The sequence below is a fragment of the Nipponia nippon genome, unplaced genomic scaffold (genome assembly GCF_047370975.1).
Source record: "Nipponia nippon isolate SJK-2023a ecotype South Korea unplaced genomic scaffold, ASM4737097v1 scaffold_4, whole genome shotgun sequence".
Taxonomy (NCBI): Eukaryota; Metazoa; Chordata; class Aves; order Pelecaniformes; family Threskiornithidae; genus Nipponia; species Nipponia nippon.
In genome coordinates this window covers 18,601,645-18,627,349 of record NW_028262358.1, presented here as the reverse complement: position 1 = coordinate 18,627,349, position 25,705 = coordinate 18,601,645, and the positions used below count along the sequence as shown (strand labels likewise).

Genomic DNA, 25,705 nt, shown 5'->3' with positions numbered 1-25,705 from the left:
CAGAGAGAAGAGAAATGAGAAAAGGTCACATTCAAGCTTTAAACAGGCAATAACATTTTCTGGAGGATATAATTCCAAAACTATTTGGCAAAACTTCAGGACATCCATCAACACAAGCAAAATGAGGGTCAGTTGGCTATTCTGTGAAATATTGAGCATTTTATGAGTCATAAATTTAATAAAATGTGGATGTGCTAAATTTACTCCACTCCCAAGTCACACCCTTTTTTGGTAACCTCTGTCCATGATATTCTTCAATGCATCAATAATGGGAACCCTCCAAAAAAACTAAACTCAAAGGAATTAAGACTGAATAAAAACAGACAATACATGAATACTGAAGTCCCATTTAAGGTAACAAAAGAATAGAGTAAAAACTCCAGACACACACAAAAAAAGCAGATATGTGGTTTTTGCTACAGGGTTGTAATTAGTGATGGGAGAACCAACATTTCACAAGGCTCCCATCGTTAAAGGATCAGAATCTCATGAATCATTTTGCTAGCCTCTGGTAGACATTTAGCAGCTATTTTACTGAAAATCTCCATTTTTAAGCTGAGCAATTTCCCCACATACTTCATACACAAGCCTGCAGGGCTGCAGAATGTGTCCCTCCAGTTTGTCTGCCCACAATCTCACTGCCACAGCTCACAGAAGCAAATTTTGCTAGGCACAGATTTGTAACATGTACAAATGTATGTCTGTCTCTGTAGCAAACCAGTAATGATCTAGGCAGCATACAGCAGCAGACTCTGAGCATTTATTTCCTTAAGTGATTCCTAGTTGGACTGGTTATTCCACAATTTCTTTATTTCTTGCTTCTCTCCCTGAAGCAGCTGCTGAAGGAATTGGATACTAGGTGCACTGACCATCGGATTTTGTCAAAGGAGTTACTTTCCTTTAAAAGACCCTCACCACTACTCTGCAATGCCTTCTCAAATCCCATCCTTTGCTCGGACTTCTGTATGAACTCTCAGCCACAATTTCAGCAGACAGTGATCTGTTTCCCCGAGTCTTCAGAGGGAGCACGGGAGACTCGCTGTTACCCCATCCCTTCGCACTATTCTGCCTGATGCCCCTTGTCTTTTTATTTTGACTGTGAGCTCTTTGGTTCAGCATTTAACATTACAGTGGAATGGAGGAAGACCTACTGCCATATTAAAAAAACCTGCCATATAAAAAAACCAGAGTAATCTCCCCCAAACGAGCCAGACTTTTCATGAGTTACTAATAGGTGGAGTGGGAAGACCCAGCCACAATTTGCAGAGGGCCTCACAGACACCCTCCATTATGGTTTTAAATCACCCCTGGAATAAAGTCAGTAGCGGCAAAGGGAGAATCTGTAGATCCCAATACTTTCACTATCTACAAATTAGCGTGAGTCATGAAGAAAAATCTGGGTGGAGTGAGAGAGCAGGGGAACCAAGACCTAATTCAACAAACCACCAAATACAAGCTTTAACTCAACCAAACACTTATTTGTTCCCTTTTCAGGAAAAGGAGGGAAAGAAACGAGGATGGAAGGCTAAACATAATTGAAACTGGCAAAAAGTCAGTTTTCCAAACAAATCTTTATATAAGAAACTGTATCAAAACCTCTGCAGGATTAATGGACCTGTAAAGACATTGTTTTAAGGAAACCCTTCCCTGGCTGAGGCTTTGAATTTCAAGAAGAAGGAGGAAAAAAAAAAAAAAAAAAAAAAGGCTCTTTTTCTGGAAATTCAGAGAAGAAAGGTTATCACTGTTTTACAAGAATGAGTTAGCCTGTCTTTTGTTGTCTTTCAACTGCACATTTGTTTTTATATTCACTTATTACAACTGACTGCATATTTCCTCAGGAGTTTCTTCATCAGATGTTCTCAGAGAAGCTATAGCGGTCAGGACAAAATGAACCGATTTCTTAAATTCCCACAACAACAGCCACCACAGGTTAAGACTTTGGATTACAGATACAAGTAATTACTCTGTAAATCTTAAAAACAATTTTCTGAAAATACTTCTGCTTAGTTAAACTCTTGGGATGGTGAAGAGGAAAGACACTTGCTCCTACGACCATGCCTGCAGGCAGGTGGGCTTCCATGGCTTCTGTGAAGTTGGCTGCACCCAGAGGTTCAGCTTTCAAGGCTCCTTTTAAAGTGCTCATGTCTTGAATTGCCATTATGCAATCTCTTGCACAAACATCACTAAAATTGCAACTGCTGGTAAGGCTACCAAACAATCTCATTAAAGTACAAAAAGTTATTTTGTTTCTAAGCGTTTTTGTTTGTTTTTCTGGGGTGAGGAGGATATTTGACAATTTTAGAAGGATCTTGTCTCGCATGAAGTACAACATGCCATAAACCATGTCATGATTTTATCAAAACCATTTCCTTATTATGGTCATTACAACACACGGACCACTGCTGGCTTATTAATTTCAAGTTAAGTAGTTTTAAATACAGGATAACAGCCACTTCAGCTTCTTTTGTTCTTACTCCTGTTGTTTAAAAAACAAAACAGGAATTAAATCATACAATGTCTGTATTATTTGTATATGAAAGAGCATACATAAAACAAAAACAACTGATGAATCTCTAGAAATGCTGGTAAATATTTTTTATTTTTTAGTATTACTAACAGAGTCATTTTCAAAGGGAGACTAATCTGGAAATGGAGACTACCAGTATTTTACTGAATTTATTTTATACCAAGCATACTGCTTTTGTTAAGCTTTAAAAAAACCAAAACCTAAAAGATACTTTAACAGAAAAAAAATGTTTCTGTTCCTTGTTAAATATTTATAATTATAAATATAATTTCTGTTCCTTGTTAAATATTTATAATTAATTGTATCAACAAGGCACAAACAATTTACAAATAGCAATGTCTGACACCTAATATTCAAGCTAACTTCTAATGAATTCATGTTTTTTCCTCGATCAATACCAATAAACCATTAAATTCTCAGCAACCTCTGCCCATATACAGGACAAATAGCAAATAGCAAATTTCAGGAGATGTAGGTCAGCCGCGGAAAGAAAGAACAATATCCCAGAAAATGGCCAATGTGCCAGGTTTACCAATTTACTTTGTAGCCCAATGAATTCATGAGTGCAAGGAGGGGGTTTTGCGGAGACCTGGACTCGTCAGGTGCCCACCTCTCACAAAAGTCAAGAAGTTAAATACTCCATGATCTTTTCAGATGTACCAAACTGAGTCAGGTGCCTATTTATATCTGTAAGAATCAGTCAGTAACAACCTTGGCTGCAATGACCACAATATTGTGGAGTTCGGGATCCGGCTGAGCATGCTGAAGGTTAGCACCAAGACAAGGGTTCTAGATTTTAGAATCTGAGCTCGCTCAGAGCTCAGTTGGGAGGGATTCCGTGGGAAGCTTCCATGGAGGATAAAGGAGCCAGTGAGTGCTGGGAATTCTTCAAGAATGCTCTCTTGGAAGCACAAAACCAGTTTATCCCCTATAAAAGAAAAGGAAGTAAGCGGAGCCAGAGCCCCCTTGGCTCAACCACGAGCTCCTGGGTCTGCTTAAAACCAAGAGAGATGCGTACCAGAGATGGAGAAGTGGAATATTGTCCACTGAGAACTACAAGGGCATTGCCAGAGCGTGCAGAGATGCAGTTAGAACGGCAAAAGCTCAACTTGAATTGGAACTGGCCAGAGACATCAAAAATAACAAGAAAGGGTTCTTCTAGTATGCAAGTTGCAAGCAGAAACAGAAGGAAAACATAGGCCCACTGTTAAACAGTAGAGGTGAATCAGTCACCAACAATGCTGAAAAGGCAGAGGTTCTCAACACCTTCTTCACCTCTGTCTTTACCAACACTGTTGGATCGCAGGCGCTGGGAACAAAAATCCAGGTGGATCCAAACATAGACCCACCATCAGTGATGAAGGAGTTAGTATGTGAATTATTACAGGAGCTTGACCCCTACAAATCAATGGGCCTGGCTGATGTCATTGCGGGGCCACTCTCTATAAGCTTCGAGAAGTCGTGGAGATCGGAGGATGTCCCAGAGGACTGGAGGAAGGCAAATGTTACCCCTATCTACAAGAAGGGCTCAAGGGAGGATCCAGGTAATTATAGGCCCATCAGTCTTACTTCAATCCCCGGGAAAGCCATGGAACGGATCCTCCTGGGGGCCATCACGAGTCAAATGAAGCACGTGATTGGGAAAAGCCAACACAGCTTCACAAAAGGCAGATTGTGCCTGACAAATCTGGTGGCCTTCTAGGATAAAGTGACCTGCTTGGTTGACGCAGGGCGAGCAGTCGACGTTGTCTACTTGGACTTCTCCAAGGCCTTCGATACCGTTCCCCACGGCCTCCTCCTGGACAAACTGATGCGTCATGGCCTGGACAAGTGGTCTGTGCAGTGGGTGAGGAATTGGCTGACAAGCCGCACCCAAAGGGTGGTGGTAAATGGCTCTTTTTCAAACTGGCAACCCGTCACAAGTGGGGTCCCCCAGGGATCGATATTGGGCCCAATGCTATTCAATATCTTCATAAGTGATCTGGATAATGGGATCAAGTGTAGCCTGATGAAGTTCGCAAATGACACCAAACTGAGTGGGGAAGTAGACACTCTGGAAGGGAGAGCCACCCTGCAGAAAGATCTGGATAGGCTGGAAGAGTGGGCTAAAAAGAACCTTATGAAGTTTAACAAAGACAAGTGTAAGGTCTTGCACCTGGGAAAACATAATCCAGGAGTGCAGCTCAGACTGGGATCCACCTGGCTGGAGAGCAGCTCCGTGGAAAGGGACCTGGGGTTCCTGGTGGACAGGAAGCTCAACATGCATGAGCAGTGTGCTGCTGCGGCCAAGAAGGCCAATAGGATGCTGGGTTGCATCAAAAAAGGCATCACCAGCAGAGATAAAGTCATTATCCCACTCTACTCAGCGCTTGTCAGGCCACACCTGGAATACTGTGTACAGTTCTGGTCCCTGTTACACAAAAAAGACGTGGACAGGCTGGAGGGGGTCCAGAGAAGGGCCACCAAGATGATCCAGGGTCTGGGAAGCCTGCCGTATGAGGATAGGCTGAGAGAGCTGGGCTTGTTCAGCCTTGAGAAAAGGAGGCTTAGAGGTGATCTCATCACCATGTACCAGTACTGAAAGGGGAGCTACAAAGAAGATGGAGACTCCCTTTTTACAAGGAGTCACATGGTGAGGACAAGGGATAATGGGTACAAGTTACTCCCAGGGAGTTTCCGATTGGACACGAGAGGTAAATTTTTCACAATGAGAACAGTCAATCATTGGAATAATCTCCCCAGGGAAGTGGTTGACTCTGCTACGCTGAACACGTTTAAGACTCAGCTGGACATGGTGCTGGGCCATCTTGTTTCGATTGTGCTAGAAAGGTTGGACCAGATGATCCTTGAGGTCCCTTCCAATCTGGTATTCTATGATTCTGTGATGATTCTATGATAATCAATTATTTTCTTTTGTCAACTGGTCTGATTGCCCTGCTGCTTTAGGTTAAGCTGCAGCACTTGAGCTGGCATTGCCATCAAAATAAAGCAGCTTCATCCACCTCCCTCGCTTTCTGGCTTTGGCATCACAGGGCTGCTCCCTCCCTCCACGACCACTGCTATGACACAAGGATTTGCAGGCTAGATGGTGAATCATATCCAAAAAATTTTCCCGTTGAAAAACAATCCTTTTCCTGTATTTTTCCCCAGTGGCAGTTGCTGGTTTACATGCACATAAAACTACATGGTTGGTTACAAAGCTTTTGAGTGGACTAATAATCTCCCCGTCCCCTCCGCCCCAGTTGTGCAACTGTTGAGAAGCAAACCGACTCAAGGACTGCTTCCTGGTATATTTTTACTAAACTTCAGCCGGGAAATAAAAACCTGAACTTCCAAGTGCAAACCCAAACATTCTAGTTAAACCAAGTGCAAATACTTGACTGGATGTACAGTGGCAAAGTTGTACTTATTTCAACAGAGCTAAACTAATTCACCCCAGCTAAGGATCCAGCGCAGGCAAGCAGAAAAGCAGCAGATCCTCACTGAAGTCAGTGAGGGCTGCATTCATCTTGGAAGGGAGCAAAATAACTTTACCCATAAAGGGTAAGACGTTATTAGTAACAAAATTCTTTGCATTCTTTTCACGGAAAGACATTTTATATTACAAGATGATATCCTAACAAACTAGCCTTAGATGGTTGGATTGAGTCTGCACAGTGCAATGCCAACACATCACACGTTCTCCTGATCAAGCAAAAATCAAAGTAGGACAAGTTGTCCAGTCCAGATTGGGTTATTTGGTCTAAAAATAAAGTTACTGAACACCGGTTTTATGCTAGTATGAAACAACTCAGATGACAACAGCCAATTTCTTTTACTATAAAGCAGGCTTAGTACCTCCACATTACAATTTCCCAGCTCTTTCATTACAAGACCCTGCTGTAATTGCTATGTACAACGTCAAGTTTAAACCACTTGGACTGAAGTGGTTTATATTTCCAGGCTCCTTCAGCCTCAGATTCATTTTTTTGAAGGGAAGAAGGGGCACCACAATCTCGGCTAAAGCAATTCAGCTATATCAAAGACTGAGGCTATGGAAAAAATGTTTTTGTTACTTAAAAAGTCACAAAAAAAATTTCAGATGGTTTCTTCTTTGGAAAGGACTAGCACCCCCAAGCCTTGGAACTGGGACTTGAAGTTTGGCAGGAGATGGTATTTGTGTCAGTTATATGCCTTTTGCCAACTTCCAAGAAAACATCCCAAATTTGGCCAACAACTACGAGCCTTTGAAGAATCTTAATTTTATACACGCTCAGCAAACATTTTATAGAGTTTACAGCTGAAATTTAAGAAGAATCTGTCCTTATTGAGTATTCCCAACTTCTAGCCTTCAGTTCATGCACCATTCCCTGTGTCTAAAAGACCATGCTATGTCCCCTCGCTGCTCTTGCGTGTGACCACCCATGCGGCATGGGGAAGGAAGCAGTCCGATTCAAACGCAAAGGGGACAACTATTTAACAGCTCTGGAAGGGAATTTGGCAAGCACAGCAGAAACCCAGCCTGGGGAAGGATGGCGGCAGTATCTGTTGCGTGATCGGCTGTTGATTTAGTGTTTAAAAACATTGTAGAATAACATAAAAGACATCAGTAGTAAAGAACTTTAGGTTGTAAAGTTCAATACTCAGATGTAGGACGATGCCAGACCTAAGGTTGCTTTTGCCTATATAATGGATATTATCTTTATTTCTGTGATGATATACTACTTTGCCCCAGGACCTGAACTTGCAGTGAATCAGGGTTGTGTAACAACAAAGTGCAGGAGCTTTGCTTCATTTGCTGCAGGACCAGAAAGGTCTGAGATGAACAAAACAGAGTGAGGGGGGAGGAAACAGGACAAGTTCAACTTTAGGCAGTTGAGTCTCAAACCAATCTTCATGCTAAATAAAACCCCAGAGAACCGTATGCCATTTCTGCCTATTTCATAAACAGACTTTAATTTCTCATCTTCTGGTTTGGCTGACTGGAAGTTTCTAGGGTCAGTTTTACAGTGCTGCTGAGCATCCCCAGCTGCAAGCTGCACGGAAAGCTCAACAGAAAAATAAGCCCATAGGTGTCTAAAACCAGGCAGCAGACCTGACCTTAGTCTTGCTGCGCTTCAGTTTCCCACATGCATGAGATAAATACAGACATAGTGAAAATAAATTCCTTTAAGATCAGGAAGCACTCTAGTATTTCAGCTGCAAGCAGCAGAGATGCTTATATGGAAATTCTGTTTTCAGAGAAGAGCTTGAATAGTGCAGCATATAAGCCCTGGGGCCACACACTGAAGATGAGGAGAAAACAAAATATTTAAAAGTTGCTCCTTCAGTGAGTGCTCAATGAGGTGGGGGGGGGGAGGGGGGGAGAATGGCATGCAATCAATTAGCTAAAGACTAGATCATCTCATATATACATGTAAGAAAGCCAAATTAAGATTCCACAAACAGCTTTGTGATGTTCACTGACTTCTGAGTGTCAATTTTTCCAAGCATTATAATGTTTTTTCTCTCTCTCTCTCTCTTTAATTTTGCTTTCACTGTTGGTTTCATCAGATAAAATTACCAGTCCCCCAACAAATGGAATAAAACAGCCCTTTAAGATTTAATGATATTGGATGCTGAAAGCTGATAAAGAAATCTGGCCTCACCGTTAAAGAATACATTAGGCCTTCAAATATTCAGTTTTGCATCAGCTTTTAAATTCAAAGCCCAAACCTGATCTGTGAAGCAAGACTTAAATTTTGCAATGCCAATGGATCAAGCTTTAGAGCTTTCCATTTATAAAAGCAGTGCTCATTAGCAACTATAAAGCTAATTTACTATGAGTTTTCTGATTCTGTTTCTCAGACATTTGTAATGTTATTCATTCATTTTAGACTTGAACTCCATATGAAAGTTGTAGATTTGGAAACAAGCTAAGGAAAAAAATTAGGATTTTGTCATTTTTCACTTGCAGCTCAAGTGTTAAGCCCCAACTTTGTACACGTAAACTGCAATAAGAGTATATTCTTATTTTGGGCACTATAATATGAAGTCAGTTGATGCTTCTAATTTTTTTTAAATTATCCCTACCATAAACACTTGTCCTCAGCCATTCCAAAGATACTCAAATCTTTGTCACACACAGCACTGTGTAACATACAGGTAAAAGATTGTGCCCCGCATGCCTCTGGCGGTACATTTACTCAAGATTAAGGATTCCTGTCTTGCAGGAAGCTGAGTGGTGGCTCAACTAATCAAATTCAACAGTAGATTAGAAAGAAGGAACAGGACTGAATTTGCAGCTCCAAGCTGAACCCTCTGTCATGACAAACAATTTGACAGGCACTGATTTAAATGCTTTGGGATTTGTATTTCAAAATTGAATGGCCATATGCTTACCATCAAAACGTGCCAAAGGCATCCGGTTCTTCAACAGTTTCTGAAGTTCATTTACTAGTGCATATTAATATACATTTAATAATTGCTTTAATACCGTCCTCCCTCACTCTCAAAGACTTAACAGCTCCAAGAGAGTTTTAAAAGCTCTCTGTATAATCTAGGTCTGAACTTTTTATATATCCATGGACAATTCTGAAATGACGTAATACAAGCAGCATAAATAAACCATGCATAAACAGTCAGGATAAGAATTGCCATCTATCGAGCAATCTGCAGCAGAAGGCTAAAGATAAATGCACCTTCATTTTCAACTTTTTCCTTCTCCTCACTCCTCCTCAGTTTTTCTTCCGGACTCAGTCACCACAAGTGGGTTTCCTGTCTTCCAGATAACAGGCTCCTTCTCAGCTGAATTCATGCTGGAGCTGTTCCCCCGAGGCAGCAGCGTGGTGCAGCTAAGCCTGCACTCAGAGCATCCTCACCTCTGCCAGGCCAGTCCGCACCTGACATTCTTACTCTCCTGATAGGGAGCACCCCTTCTCCTTACTTCCACGAAGTTTTAGAAATAAGCTAGTCCGTACACAATGTTGACATTAACTACGCCTGCTTATCACACTGATTCAACACTAGTCCCTTTAATCATTAAAAGTGATAACATAGACGTGACACCCACCAAAGAATTAAATTAGCTTTTAAAAGGCTAACTTGTCTGATTGTTTCTAGACAAGACAATACCTACGAAGACCATGTTTTTACTGTGAATAAAGCATACATTAAAATATCTACCCAGGAAAAGACAATTTAAGAAGAAGGGCTCTATTTCAAGTGTGAATTTGCTGCTTTGTTCTATTCAAATGCAAAACAATGTTGTTGCTTATTATATTACCACTTTCAATGTTGCTTGATTTACATAAAAATTAACTAGACCCTTCTTTTGCATGCATCAAGTATTCATGGTTAGCTATCTATGTATATTTAATATATTTCCATGTCATCATCCATTGCTAGATAATTAGTTCCTGGAACTCTTACTGCGTTTCAAACGGTGAAACATAAGATGATCTTATTTAACATCAAGTTTCCATTCAACAGATGAGTAGCAATTTCCCACTCATCTTCACCTCTTCTGTGTTTTGATACTGTTTTCTGATGTTTTACACTTAAAGGAAATGCACATTTCAGTTACTGAAGAGACACCTCGTAGGTATCCAGTCTAACCAAGTAAATGAGCATTCAACACAGACAGCTAAATGTTGGCTTTCTCTCACCTCCTTTATATTACCCTTTCTCCAAGTCATGCTACCTATCCCAACATGCTGACATACAAGACAGTTACGCAGTGGAAGCCTCACTGAGATTTAGAATAAACACGTTAATATCTATTTGAAACACCGGGATTCTAAACATTCTTGTATACAAACATTACACAGTTTTTTGTCTTGTACAACAACATATCCAGCCACCTTATTCAGTACAGTCAGTACGAAATTTTCTACCAACTTGAACAAGTGAGGGATTCTGCCAGAGATCTGAAGGCCAAAACGGACACTTACAATTAGCTTAACCTAACCTTGCACCAAAGGCCACAGAAATTTCTGCAAAGGAACTTCTACCTTGTGATTAAATAAGACAAAACTGTCTTATTGGGAAAAAAAACAAAACCCACAAAACTGCAAGATGTTTCTATTCTAACAGTACACTAAGACTGAGCAATACTGAGGTATTGCAATAGCTAGGGCACAGATTTGATAGTCATCTCCCTCCCTGTTAAGATGCTTAAAGCAGTTCTGGGATTACGTTCCACTCACATCCGCTACTCTTGGGCTAGACACTTTGGACCAAATTTCATCTTTGGTTAGCAAGACGACTACCTGCTGTTTGTTTGCTAGTGGAGACTTAGTCGTTCTTCCCTTGCAGACTTGATGTTACAGTCATTTATTTCCAAGCCCATGGAAAAGCTACAGCTGGACACCTTACCCCAGGTCCCTGCACTCTGCCCAGCATGCCATTCCAGACCTTTGGGTCCCGCACCAAGTTGTAGTCGCACATCCTCTGGCAGCTTTACTCAACACGGATCTGCCTTCAAATCTCATAGATATGATCATTCAAGCACATAACTGACTTGAAGCAAATTCCTCTGAGAGCCACCAGCTGGCCAGCTGTCATCCAGGACACAAGTTTGGCAGGGGGTATGTTATTATTCACAACTGTTTATAAAACAGAGAGCAGCAGCCTAAAGCTGCCTCTACTGTGTAACCTCCACCAGCCTCTGTTGGTAAATAAAGGGAAACTACTGAACTCAACCAACCTTACTCGTATTCCTGCTAACTGAATTTCATTCCAAATGTCATATATAGGGTGCATTATTTATACTGAACAAAAAAAGGAACCAAATACATCTCAGTAATGTTGAGTTGGTAATGTGTCTGCCGTGTGGCAAAAAATCTGATCCATCGTATACTGGATTCAAACATTATTGGACTAGGCAACTGCCAGGCATCAGCACAACTAGGGCTGCCTGGGGTGGAGGAAGACAGAGCAGAAGTCTCACCAAGGCTGCAGAAGGGTCTTTCTGACGAGTACCTGATGTGGAGTGACTTTGTTGAGGGAAGTTAGCAAAGCATCAAGGTTTTCATGCTTGAGAGAGGGACCTATCCGAATTATGGCTTCTTTCAAGAAGATGACAAGCTGAGCGTAATACACAGAAATGACTAGTAATTAATTGCGCCATAGTCAGTGCCAGAGCAAGACTGTGGTAGAGAGTGCACAGAGAGTAGAAAGAAGAAATGTCCAAAAGACAAAATCAGGAAGGCTTGAGTTTTCTTAGTTCTCTTGAACTTCAGAGTTGACAGAGTTTCTTCTGTCTGCTCTCAGATGAAGACAAGGACGGAGTGACATAAGAGAGAAGGAACCTTAAAGAATTAACTCAGTCTTCTGCAGAATTGGTGAGGCCACTTATGCTACTCTTTCAGGCCTATCTGAGGTGCAGGCATCAGGACACGCAGAGGACAGAACCACAATAATTTAGTGAAGGATTACATGAAAGTGTTTTTGGAGTGTTCACTGCAGGGAGGTGTAGGAGGAGATCCTTCAAAAAAATCCTGATAGTGTTCTAACCAAGTATGTGGAAAAGACTAAGAATTTGGATGATCTTGAACTATTGTGTAACACTATGCACAATAATTCACCTAAAAGATATTATTGTCTGATAAAGATGTAGCAGGGCATCAGGCTAAAATCTAAGGACGTCATTCAGGATGGGGTACACCAGCAAAGGCAGCAAATTCCAAAGTTGCTGTAGGCTGCCAGATGCTCATCTCCATTTTAGCAGAATTGCATACTCTGTTTCGAAGGCTGGACTAATTTGACCATTCTGACAAACACAAGTGGTCTGCGATGACAACAATTATGAACTGCTTCCTTATCTATCCATTCATTGTCATCAACCTGCATCTGATGGCTTTCAATTAATCTCTCTCAGCTCCAAGGTTCTGCTGATAAGCATCAGCTCCTCCGGACCAGATTGCTTCAGTCTCATTTTACCTTGGTTGATAAATCAGAACATTTGTGATCTTCATCTAAATTTGCCCACAAATATACAAACATAGCAGTTACTGCTCTTTGTTTTTGATCAAAGTAGACTATTATGGAAAAACAACAGAAAGAATAATTTATCTCATCTATGCCAGCATTTTGTTTCTCTTGTAACTTTAAGTAACTCCTTTGGTTTTTTCCTATTTAACCAGGCTCCCTAGTGTATTTATCTGGTTCTGAACATTCTTCTGTATAATAAACACTGCTGAAAATAACATCTTATGAATTACAATAACAGCCTGAGAAAGATACTTTATCCCTACACTTTACTAAAAACAGTTTCTGATAACAGTCATATTTAGATACTCTCCAAAATTCACCAAACATTTTCAAACATGAAATTTGCTTCCTCAAACCTTTTTTTCTACTGAGTAAGAATACCTACTTCTCAGAGTTCATTGTAATGCTAATGAAAACCTTTTTTCATACTGACTTAGTTGAAGGATATCCTGTCCTCCTGCTGCATTATTAATACCGCCAAACCACTGGAAAACTAAGTGCAAATGCCAGTTCACTTAGTGCTATCATTCAGCTCTACAGAATTTTCCATTTTAGCTACAGTGTGTGCTAAGTAGCAGACAAAATATATTATATATGCAGTTCTCAATAGCCTTTGTTTATCTTGTGACAAAAGCCTGACCAGCATATTGCTCATGTTCTTATTCGTTTATAATTAGTTTCTTAGCGTGTTTATTTTTTTTCAGAGAAAGATTTTTTTGTGAAGTGTCATACTACTGGGATTAAAACTATGCTGGTATTCCTTTTCAAGATAACAGCTCTTGATTTTTGTCCACACTAGATATACATACCAAATTCCATGGAGGAAAAGGCAACATGACATTTCTGCTCCATAAAGTAGAAGTACAATTTAGTAACAAAAGTCAGCAAAGAAACATCACTTGAAAATGAGAAAAAAAACTTTTGTGCTTTGTTTGTTGGGTTTTTTTTACGAGATTGAAATCTGAGAGCTAGAAGATGCTTATTATGTAACCATGTTCAAATACCCCGTTTGATATAGCACCATTTCCTGAAGTGCACTCTGGACTGCTCATAGATAGAAAACACGTTATTGTATTTATAAGATACAGATTTGAGAATCTGCTGTCAGTATACCTCTTCAAACCCCTCTTACTTCTTTTCTTTCAGCTACCTCCACTACTTCCATCCTTTCGCATTTGCCACAACTCTTCTATTAAATAAAGAAAATATTTTAGGAATGTGTTTCTGGATAGCAAAATATTTTGGGAAAACAATGTTAAGATAACAACTGTACCTGAATTTTTGAAAAATTTGAAAACTTTTGAAAATGAAAGCAACATTTATAGAATTATAACCAGATACTCCCAAATTCCAGCTTTCTCATAGGAAGAAACTCAGTTCATTTCCTGAGGTTAACCCCTCTCGGGCTCTTCCAGAGAATGTTGCAGATTATGGAACTTGCTTTATTCCTTCCTAGCTTCTTGCATAACAGAACAACCTCAGAGCCCTGGCTGTAAAAGCTCTCCATTCTGACATGTTTCTTCTTCCTTTCATTTGAAAGGAAAAAGCATGAAGTATATTGTTAAAAGTTTGTCATTCTAAGCAAAGGAAATAGCAGACTGGCAAAATGCAACATTTGTTCCCTTGCTCAGAAGCATACACCACAAGAGGGCTGCATTCAATCTCACTTTTTGAAATTCCTATTTCTCAGCATTTAGTTATGCAATCTGAATGTTCAACACTTTTCTTCTGTTTTACTTTGAAAAGATGCAACGCCTGATGAGGCTATTTGAGTTGTAGGCCAAGACAGCACATCCCGATAGTGGATCCTGGAATTTTTTCCAAGCGATGTGTACCTACTCAGTTGAGTTCCTCCTCTCGACCAGCTAAGAGGAGGTAATGGACCTCTAGCAAGAAGCCAGTGAAATCATTCTGAACAACAACACTGCTACACTGGCTTGGGAATGCCCCAGAATATTTTGCAGACTCAGTGAGCTCACTTTGCCTATATTCTGGACTAGTTGAAACCCATGTTGGCTTCATTACCACAATCTCTCCAGTTCGGGTGTAAAGCAGCCCTAGTCTGGCCACGGTGCTTTCAGTCAGCTCAGAGGGAGTGGCAGAGTAAAATTATTCTGCTTGTAAAAAATCATGGGGGATATATCCCTGCTGCATGAATTCACAAAGGCTAAGTAAGATTTGTTTTCTCTAACTGTATTAACAAGGTTTTAGAATATGATGCTCATCCTAGACAGCTTGCCAAGTAAGACAGAAATCAGCCACTGAAACTCCTCTACATATACACAGCTTAGTATTATACACAATATACCATACCTTACAGGAAAAAAAACACCATGTGAGTCATAGCCTCATTATATTCCATCAGCATTCGGCTGTTTGATTTTAATGAATTCTGTGCTGTCCACTGCTATCCAAACAAGAAGATGTGAAAAAGAATATGCTGCTGGTTGATTACAACATGTGCCAGAATGCAGAAAGGCACAAAACTGAAAGTCAAGAGAATTTATCCCTTCAAGGAAGAGAATAACCCTTTGAAAATGTTCTCTCCTAATGTACAACACTGCTGTTATAAATCAGAAATTATGTATATATTTTAAAATTGAGTGCATGCTTACGTGAGTGTCTCAGTGTGTAATGTCAACTGAATTCGTTAGCACCACAGGTAGCATAAATCCTGATGAATCTCCACAGCCTCTCAGTATGGTCTGGAATGTATTATTAACAGGTTTATTAAATATTTGCAATGCTGTGGACATGCGGAGTGCACTATTTGAGACAGCTGCAGCTTAACTGCTACCTGCTTCAATAACGATAATATACCAGTGAGATGGTTGTTGCAGACGTACAAAACCAAAATACCTGCCTCAAAAAGACACAGTCCTAGCAGATAATATGTGAAGAACGGGAAGGAAAGAAGGAGCCATATAGCTGCTGAGCATATGTTTCATTTAATTCTCTGATCCACGCTACAAGAGCAGCAAAGCAAAAGGCTGCTAGAGGAAGCCAGGGAGCTTTCAGGTCTTTTGGAAGGAATGCTTTTTTGGATAAGTGAAGGCAGAAGTAGGACCGGTTAAATCGCAGTGGTGCTGCTGACAGGACGAAGCTGGAGAGCACTTAGGCAAAGAATCCTTCTGAGGGATGATTTTTCTAAATCATCCAAGCAGATTTAAAGAACACTAATTCTTACAGGATCTTAAATGGGACTTATGTCCCTAAGGTCTGCCCTCTCTGTGTTTGGCTTTTCAACATCAGTACCCATAGCAACTTCCAGGCAACACAAATGTGCCATTGCTCACAAATTCCAAAGTGTCTGAAGCATTTTTGAAAATGTTTCTCTTCTTTTTATTTATTGTGCATGTTACGCTTTTCTCCTAATAGATGTCCTTATTGTCTGTGCGATGCCAGAAACCATCAGGACAGGCTGGCTTCTTTCAAAGCAGCACAGTGAAGGACCGGTGATCGGAACAAGCCAGGCAGAAGGTTGCTCAGGTCCCCGCTTCTGGAACTGTTCTATAATCACCAAGAGCACTCACTTTTACCGTTACACTGCAAGGTCGACAGTGACTACCAATGCAAACAAAAATCACAGTTTTGCATATGTCTAAATATAGATGATGTGCACTTCAGAGACCCTTAATTTAAGATATGAGCATTAGCTTTTAACAGTATGAAATAGGATTAGGCAGAGACAGTATCATATTGAATGTATATTAAAAACACTCCTCCAATTCTTAACTGGTAGCCATTCCACAGAAGAATGAATTTATGGGAAAATGTATTCAAACCTTATATCTATAATATACTTCATTATAACAGTTAATTCACATTGTACAGCACTTCAAATAACTGGCATGGCACACATGCAGAAAAGGGAAGCCCTTCCTATATCTACCAATGTTTGGTGAGAACACCGAGAGCCAAGACCGCATTTCCTGCCCTCCAGAATCCTGCAGTTCAGGAAAAGGTTGACAAAATAAGTCCCAAAGACAGCAATATTTCAGCTTACATATAAGGTGATAAATGAGGTGAAGAGTTGAATTTATGCTGAAGTTTATGTTTTGATAAAAATCTATTTTAAAAAGCATTTATACTCTACCACAATTTTTCCCAAGCTCCTCTGCCCTCTTATGTTTTTCGTTTTTCAGTATCAGTACCATAGCAACATCCAGGACTCATGAATGTGGCACTGCTCTCAACATCTCTGGAGCAGAGCCTTGCAAATGATTGCCAAACTCAGGGATCTGAGCCAGCTCGGAAAAGTATGATGCTGGGCTAATTTTTGTACACCCTGAAAATAATGGCAGGGGACTGGGAGGAGGGCAAAGGGAAGAAAAGCTGAAACTGCAACAGCAGAAAGGAATGAAAGAAACAAAGTACTTAAGGTTTAATGATATATAAACAGCAAATCTTGCAAGTAGAGGAGATTGGAAGTTTTATTACTATCTTACAGATTTGGGGGCTATATCTGAACAGCTTGAGGGTTCCAACATTTCCAGTAACTGAAATGACACTCCACGGACCTTCTCCCCTGCCAGCAATTACTCATATAGAAAAGTGATATCAGGAATACACAAAATACATTTGCAGCAACTTTAATGCAGCTGGAATGAAAACAGCTAGCATCTGCAAAAAGTGGAAGAGTGGGGAATCCATCAAATATGACTGAGAATCTTCTCTACAATGGGATTCTGATTTGGGATTAGTGTGTTCAGCCTGTAGATGCTGCTATTTTTCTAGTAAAACACATCAGGAAACATCATCTCTTAACTGAAACTAAAGCAGTATTTTGTCCTGGAAAAAGTATGTTTAAGCTCCTCTCTACTCAAGAGTGCTTGAAGCAATTATCTGCCTTACTAATAAACAGAGCCAAGAAATGGGTATGCTGTGTAGAACATCTGGTAACGCCATGTGAAATAAACAGATATCAATATGATTCCTCTGTTTATAGGAATTCATTTCCATTTCAGCAATAATTAAATATGCTACCAATCCAACCAACATCACCTGCAAAATCATGGATCATTGGCTGACGAGAATGAGCAGTAATTAATAAACTTGAACTTTACCCAAGGCTCACCTATTGTCTGTCTTGCAGCCGTAAGTCTGTAAAAACAACCACAAAGCTCAGCACTCTGCCACAAAAACCCAAATCCCCTTGAACAATTCTTACAGTACTCAGTATACTTTATTAGTATCAAGCACGTCACAAGGATGTAACCCACAAAATAGACTGTTTGGTCTTTCGTGCAGGCTCAGGGGAGCACCAAGGGTATTGCAAGACCTTGTGCTAAGCTTACTGTGCTGCTGTGAGTGACACTATAGGAAAAACCAAACCAAATAAATATTCCAATCAGACAACTGACCTTTCAAAATGCACACCCAGAGAGATGCTGACCAAGTCTAGACCATCAGATACACCTTGTTACACACATTCTCGGTCCACTGCCTAGTCAAAGCCAGGCATAAACAACCAGACAACCCTTTTTTAAAAATATCTTGAAGAGGAGATAAACATTAGATTAAAAAAAAAAAAAAAGAAGTCAGGAGTATCTTTTATCTTTTCAATTCTGAAGAAAATAATTCTAGTTTTTACTGAGCAATCGTTTTTCCTGAACTCATCTGTAGCCAAGCTTCATTTCTACGTATGCAATCTGATGAGCTAACATCGTTCCAGGCCTCCAGTTGAAGCAATTAAAAAAGTCCACATTTGCCAAACATTACCACATCGTTACCACAGATACTGTGTATTCTGAGTTAAGGGAAAACAGTGGAAACCTCTAATACCACTGTGGGGTAACTGCTGGCAAATAATAACTTTTTAATATGGTTACCACAGCGACTATTAATAACCTGCGAGGAGGTAAATGGAAAATGATCCACTGCATGGTATATCTGCTTGTCACAAGCCGTGACTCATATGTAAGAGAGTGTAAGGAGATTATTTCAGTAGATGGATCTTGATAGGCTCAAGAACATAAAACCTGAAATATTTCCATTGAGTACCATAGATGTGTGGTTGACACAAACAGCAACATGTCAACCCGCAAACACTACTGGTGGTCACGATTCTTACATGGATCCACCATAAACCCTCCAGTGAAAGGCTGCGCTCCCTTCTCAAAAGCAATGGAGGATGGAAAAAGGAAAGGATGAGGGCTGAGAGAAGAGAGTGGTTTGGAGAAAACCAAATCCTTCCCAGGATGACTGAAATGATGGACTGTTTGCCACAGAGGCAGGGCAAGTAGTGCAGAATATTGCTCCAGTAAGACATGAAAGAAGAGACAGCAACAGAAACTTCAATGTATACCAAAGGCCAGAAAATATCTAACAGAAAGCCCGTGCTCATTCTGAGAAGTACGTCAAAGCCAACACATGCAGATGTTTGCAAGATATGGTAATCATCAACGGTTAACAAGATTCTGGAAAAAGTCAAGCTGCCCTTTCCCATGTTACAGATTATAGAGACAACTGTCAGTGTTTGCAATAAAGCACAACGGCCTGCACCCGATTTTCTGCACTGCTGAATTTCAGAGACATGCCTAGTGATAAAAGTGTGGTTTTGCACAAGGTCTTTGTTTGGGTTTTTTTTGGGTTTGTTTTTGTTTTTGTTAAATTAACTAATTTGTTACGAATTTTCTACCAACACACAAAAGACATAAAAGCCATGCAAGCTTCAATTTACATACCGATATTTCCGTATCAAAGCCTATGTTATTTAATGCACAGGAACCAATTCTCATAAAAGCACAAGTTCAATTATAACAGCAACCAGTGAAGCTCTAATACTGCATTTTCAGCTAAAAAATTGCTCAGAGCTCTTTCACGATAGGTCTGTAATTTCTGAGTATCAGTCTACTTAGTAACACGACTCTGGGAGACACACATGCACAGAGAAAAAAAAAATTGTTAAAAAAGAATTTCCTTGCATTGAAGAACAATGGTTTAGAGTTGCTGCTTAATCTCTGCAAATCCGACAGACATACGGGCGAAATTAGTTGATTGAAGACCTAAAGTTAATGCTCGTGTGGCCACTTATATTTTCCTATTTCCAAAACAGACTGGTTTTGGTTTACACATGCACTGAGCAACCAGCACAAACAGGCAAGAGCTGCTCTGAGAGATGGCAGTGCTGGTCAGCGTGCAAGCTCTGGCCTCGCCAAAACCCACAGAAATTTTGGCAGTGGCCCAGCATATCATTCTGGGAGTCAGAAATCTGTTCAGTCACAAAGAGGGAGGCTAGCTTTCGTTAAAATAACAGATCTAACCCTTACTGTCATTTGATGTGGGGCCGTTCTACGTCCTGGACCTCTGTTACACAGAAGATAAATGACGCACGAACCTGAAAAGTGCTGAAGTCCTGCTTACGCAGTTCAGTTTGAGCGTATAAAACCTCTGAAGGTAGTTCAGCAGACACTTCTGTGATCAAGACCCGCATGCCTCAAGGAATATTTATGTGAAGAGGAAAGAAACTTTGTGTATCAAAATAGAAAGCAGTATATTTAATACGTACATCATTCATTCATACACGCCGCCCGCCATAGCCTGAGCGTTTCAGTCAATGAACAGAGCTATTACATACCTGAATTTTACACCTGCATCAATTTTCCCTTAAAAAAAGCCCAAATGTAACACACTTAGAAATTGGTATTACTTTGATTTACATTTGAAAGGACGAATGGTATCTGTCTTGTAAGCTGTAGGTGCTTTGGACATAACTGTGCAGAGAATGGTGGCGTCATCTCCACCAGAAGACAAGCCTCTGGCAGTATCATGGTAGCATTCCTCATTGACATTTCGTACACTCATAAAAGCAGCCTCCTGCCTCTCTCTCTTTCAAAGTCAGAGTAAGAACAAAGCTCTGGGAGCTAATATACTCTGGCTACTTCAAGTTGGAGGGTCTCGTTAATGAATTACTAAATTGAGAGTCTCAACTTTAAACACCATTTACACAAGTACATCAACAAATTTGAGCACCTTGGCTCACGTGATGAGTGCAGGGCTCAAGATAGAATCATCTCCTAAAGACGGTCCATAAGCTATTTAGAGCTCTGTACAGGAGCTTGCTATATTCTCCGTGCGTAGCGAGGACATCCAGATGCCGCTTACGAGGACCTGCTACTTCACTCTCCAGCGAAGGTGAACCAAACCGTACGTGTCAGCTTTCAAGAACTGCTGATCATCACCTCCTATTAACTGTCTTAGATATATATTAATCTGCAAATGGCAAACTGTGTCCCTTGATTATTAGCTCAAAAGTGCCATATAAGCACATTGTACCATAACCCAAATAAATGGCATTAAGAGTTAAGTACATAAATATGCATACATGGATACTATAGCTCCCAGAAAAGCATACAAAATCTACATAATAATCAATAAGTGTCACAGGATTAAAATATTTACATAGATATATGTAGATATCCTGGATTGAACATCTAAATACAATTTTCCTGCCCTAGTAATGAAACAGATTGGGATACTTGCATGCAATTACTAAATGCTGTACAACTGTAAAACTCAGGTATGAACAGTAGAAGATACAGACTGTTTCTGACTGTGTGTATATAAACATTTATTTTGGGGCAAAACTATCAATTTTAAACCAATCACGGAAACAGGATGAGAATCACAGTTTCTTTCCATCAGTAAGGATATGCAGTGAAGGCAAGCATGTTAAATTTGTGTCTTTTTTTATTTTAGGATGCTGCAGTTGGCAGCTGTTATCTCCAATATTTTTTTCAGTTGGCTAATTATGAACCAGAAATAAATTTGAAGCTGAAATACTATCATAAGGCAAATAATTCTGACTCTTCACCATACTGTAAAACCAGTAAAATATAAACCCCATAATAGGAACATCCAGCCCAATGTATCCAGATATTAAAGACTGTTGATGGATACAGAGGAAGTGTCAAAAAGAGGTCAGTTAAAATTTAATGTTGGCAGAAATGATTGTCTGCAAAAGTATGCATAATCTTCTAATGATGCTTTAAAAGCTTAGCTCTGTCTTAACACTTACTGTTTATTTAGTCCTGAGAAAATACTTAAAAGCCATGAAGCAATTTTAAGAAAACATTTGTAAACAACTATTTTCTCTTGACAGACTATTTGGCTATGATTACAGATATTATGCCAAGATAATATATGTAATTCAATGAATCCAGACAATATTGAAGCAAATCAACCAGTATTATTTTCCATCTCTTTGAAACTGAACATTCAAGCCATCTGAACTTTCAATGTCATTTGGCACTTCAGAGAAAAACTTCATAAAATACAGCCAGCCCTGAAAACCTATACTTAACTTCTGAGTAACCTCCTGACCTTTCACAGAAGGATCTCACAAAGTAGATCTTCAAGAACATTATATAAACCATAAATGTTTTTAATTAACATTGTTAAAGGCATGCTTATATAAAAGTCTTATTTAAATTCCTGGACATTTCTGTCATTTTCAAAGTCCCACATTTTGTAAAAGGAGATGATTTGCTTTAACCCAAGTTCAGCCAAAAATTACTCCATACACAACACCTATTGAAAGTTTCAGGCTTTAAAAAAGGATTAAATATTATTTTAGGAGCTGGTTAAAGAGAGGTATATGATGATGATTTAAAAAAAAAAAAAAAGTCATGACCAATCTTCATTTTGGTGTCTGGAGTCCATTTGCTGTTGCACTTTCACATGTTCTGACTCTGTCTTTCCAAAAATTCTCACTTTTGTTCCCCAGAGAAATACAGCATAAAGCTCTACTAATTTTTCATCAGGTGCTGATTGAAACCAGGATTCATAACAGCTGAGGCAAGACAAATTATATACTTGAGCAAGTGAACAGAATTAGAAAGAAGCGAATCAACTATTTTATTTCTCTTTGCTTTCCATCAATAGCCAACTAACCAGATGCGATAGCACTTGGGATTGCAGTGGTCACTTTGGTCAACAAAGGTTTGGTCTTCCACAGGGCAATTCCTCTGGCTGCCACGATAAGTGATCAAAGCAATCAAATGTGCTTCAGCACTGAGAAAATGTATAATTAATTGAGCTCATAAACTTTCTGTAAGTATTTTGATAGACTAAGGCCAAAGTGTTTGCAGAAGCAAACTTTAAAGCATGCTAGGAAAAAGGAATAGTGCTATTTTGAGTAACGTGCCTCAGTAAAGACTAATGAAGAATTTCACAAACCTGCTTTATCTGTTGTTGACTGTCACAATTGACTAGTAATTCAATAATCATTCCCAAGAAGGATGACCATCTTGCAGGGGTGAAAAATGCATATGTTTTGTTAATCTATATTTAGCCTAAGTATACTTAATACTTTTCCATCTTCATTAGTCCTTACTGAAATTTTTGTTCCTCTCTTACTCGCTTCCACATCTTCAGGTAACACTCTATACTGCGTATCAGGTAGCAAGCTGACCTTATCCAGCTACCATGCAGTCTTTCCCTCTTTGTGTTCTCGTGTCTATACTGTATTTTCTCTTACCAGGCACAAACAATGACATTATATTAAACCATCCTACTTAAAATTATTATTGAGCCAAAGGAACACACTTCTCCAAAAATCAATGCGGAATCAAATTTATGTCTTGCTCTTGCTTAAAAAACAGCAATAACCGCAGTCCTTATTCTCCTGAGTATATTATTAATTATACATCTAAAGTACGTTCATAGTCTGTGTTTACTCTTGAGTGATTCTAAGGTTTATATGAATGAGAAAACAGTAATGTGATCATTTACAAGTAAAACAATATTTTCACTCTCTTGGCACCTGAGCATAATGAAAGGAAAAACCAGTCAGCTTTTACCTGGGTTTCTGTTTAGAAGAGTCAGCTCAAGGGGTAAGAGCAATCACTCAGGAAAAGCTAGAATGTGGGAAAAATGGTAAGAGACTCAAAAGCCAAGATGTATTGCCTAAACAATTTTTATTGCTTTTCTGGTGGACGTCCTATAGATATTTTTTTATTCTTAGCTCCCATAATCTCAGCAATGACTTAGAAACCGTCGTAGCAGCATCTACGGGCAAAAGAGATCAAATAGTTGAAATAACGACCACATAAGAGCGAGGAGGCAGCCAGAGGAATTTGAGTGCTGGTCATCACTGGCAAAAATCCATTCACGTGGTCAGAAATTTTTGCCACCTATGGAAAGCAAAGGACTGATAACTGCTCAGATCATGCTGTCAGGGTGCAGATAGTGCTTCTTCTAGGAAGAAACTCTCCTGCAGAGATACAAGCAACATTTTATTGAAGGTTATTTTTTCCTGATTCTCCATTTCCTATTCAGAAGGGTCGCCAATAGTTATTTTGATGTAATAACAGGTAATTCGTTCATGCTACAGCTTGTCATGCATATTAATCAGGGTTCTTGCCAAATTAAATTAGTTTTCTCAACATTCAAAAAGCAGTTAAACTTCTAATGACATTTTCCCCTGCTCTTCATCAACCTATTTTTGGAGCAAAATAATGTACTCAGGCCTGAAGTAAAGACACTTGAGCCTCAGGAATGGAAAAGAGCCACGAGCCAAAATGTATTCACAGGAGAGCTATAGGGCAATAAGGTTGTCATCTATGCACAAAAATACTTTCAAAGACGTAAACATGATGTTAAAATCCCCACCACTCCCTCCTCCACGTTAAAGTCACACACACTGCTTTGTGCTTGTGGTTATGAGCAGCATAAAAGGAAACCAGTCTATTTTCATGATTATTGCTACTATTGTAGCATTAGGACAGTCCAGAAACAGGGACTCAAGTGTTAACACCATATCCTTAACAATCCTGGTTTTCTTTATTACTCCTAGTATCAGAAATTAGAATTGTAAAAAAAGGCATTCTAATAGTATAAGTAAGTCGTCAAACCAGAGGTGCACGATAACACTAGGTACCAACGGTGCCATCTGTAGCTGAAAAATCTACCTGGACATCTATATTGTACAGATTAAATAAATAAATAAATAAATAAATAAGCAGGTATATAATACACTGAAGTGTTTTAAAGTTAATCAACTACAGTTAGGTTGTCCATAAAAATAAAACATTTCAACACAAATGGTCTGTATTTGGCACACTTGCAAACAATTGAAAACCAATTCTTAAATTAGTAAGTAATAACGAAGTATCTGAAAATGCTAGTTGAACTACCTTCTCACACATAACTTACTACATAATAGCATACAGTCATAACATATATATCTTATAATGCCTATCAAGGTACCCAATACCTAGTAAATTCAATGCTAAAGGGATATTAATATTTCACACAATATTTGCTTGCCTTAAATAAAAGTAGGACTTAAAACCATTTGAAAGACTGGGCAAAAAAAATCATCTAGGCATGTTTTTGTTTTTTCCCTAGCTTTGTACTGCATAAAATCAGTTAACCCAATAGCCTAATTTGCATAGATCTCATATAGCAATAGAAAAGCATTTTTATAAAATTAGAAAATGACTGTATAACCACAAAGCTCATTTCTGCAGCTAATACATGTTTGTTTTGTTTTTTTTTTAAGCTGATAATATTTCGAGCGGAAAACATTCCTTTAACTAAAAACTTATTCCAGGCTAGAAATATTATTATGCACTAGGTTAACCCAGTGCTCAAAAGTTTTAAGTTAAACAAGCTTTTGGAATTGCCTATGTGGCAATTTTTTTTCACTACAGCAAATTGAGTAATAAACATTAAAGACAGATGAAAATCTGAGATGTCCACCACTGAATGTCCAATAAAAATAGGGTCAAATAGATACATGGTCCAGCTATGATTGTCCAGCTGGACAAAATACCGAAGTGTTTACAGTGATTTTAAGATATCTGCTTAGTAGGAATCAGGTAAAATGCAAGCCAGCTCTGCTTCTAAAATCCAAGCAAGGATTCCAGCAAGGGAAAAAAACCTACCAGAAGGCCCTTATTCTTTTTAATAACCTCAAACTTCTTCCTTTGGCAGTCAGAATACCAGCATGTGTTAAAGATCTAGAATCACTTTTCCCTGAAGAACTAGCCTATAAATAAGTCACTTAATATCTAATGTACATGTTTATTTTCTTCAACCATACATTCATATATCCTGTGAACATTCACTTATCTGTATTTGAATCACTGCCACGTCAGTATCACTTAATGGTTACACCGTAATCTCATCAAAATGCCCATTCCCAAAACAACCCACAAACACCTCGATCTAATAAGCGAACACATCTTTATACTCTGTTGCCCTGATAACAGGGACTTGATC

General features: G+C 39.3%; 1 protein-coding gene across 3 annotated transcripts in view; it reads right to left on the bottom strand.

Annotated features, from left to right (window-relative positions):
- LCLAT1 (lysocardiolipin acyltransferase 1) overlaps positions 1–25,705 on the bottom strand; it is a 120,916-nt gene that overhangs the window by 28,869 nt on the left and 66,342 nt on the right. The window lies entirely within an intron of this gene.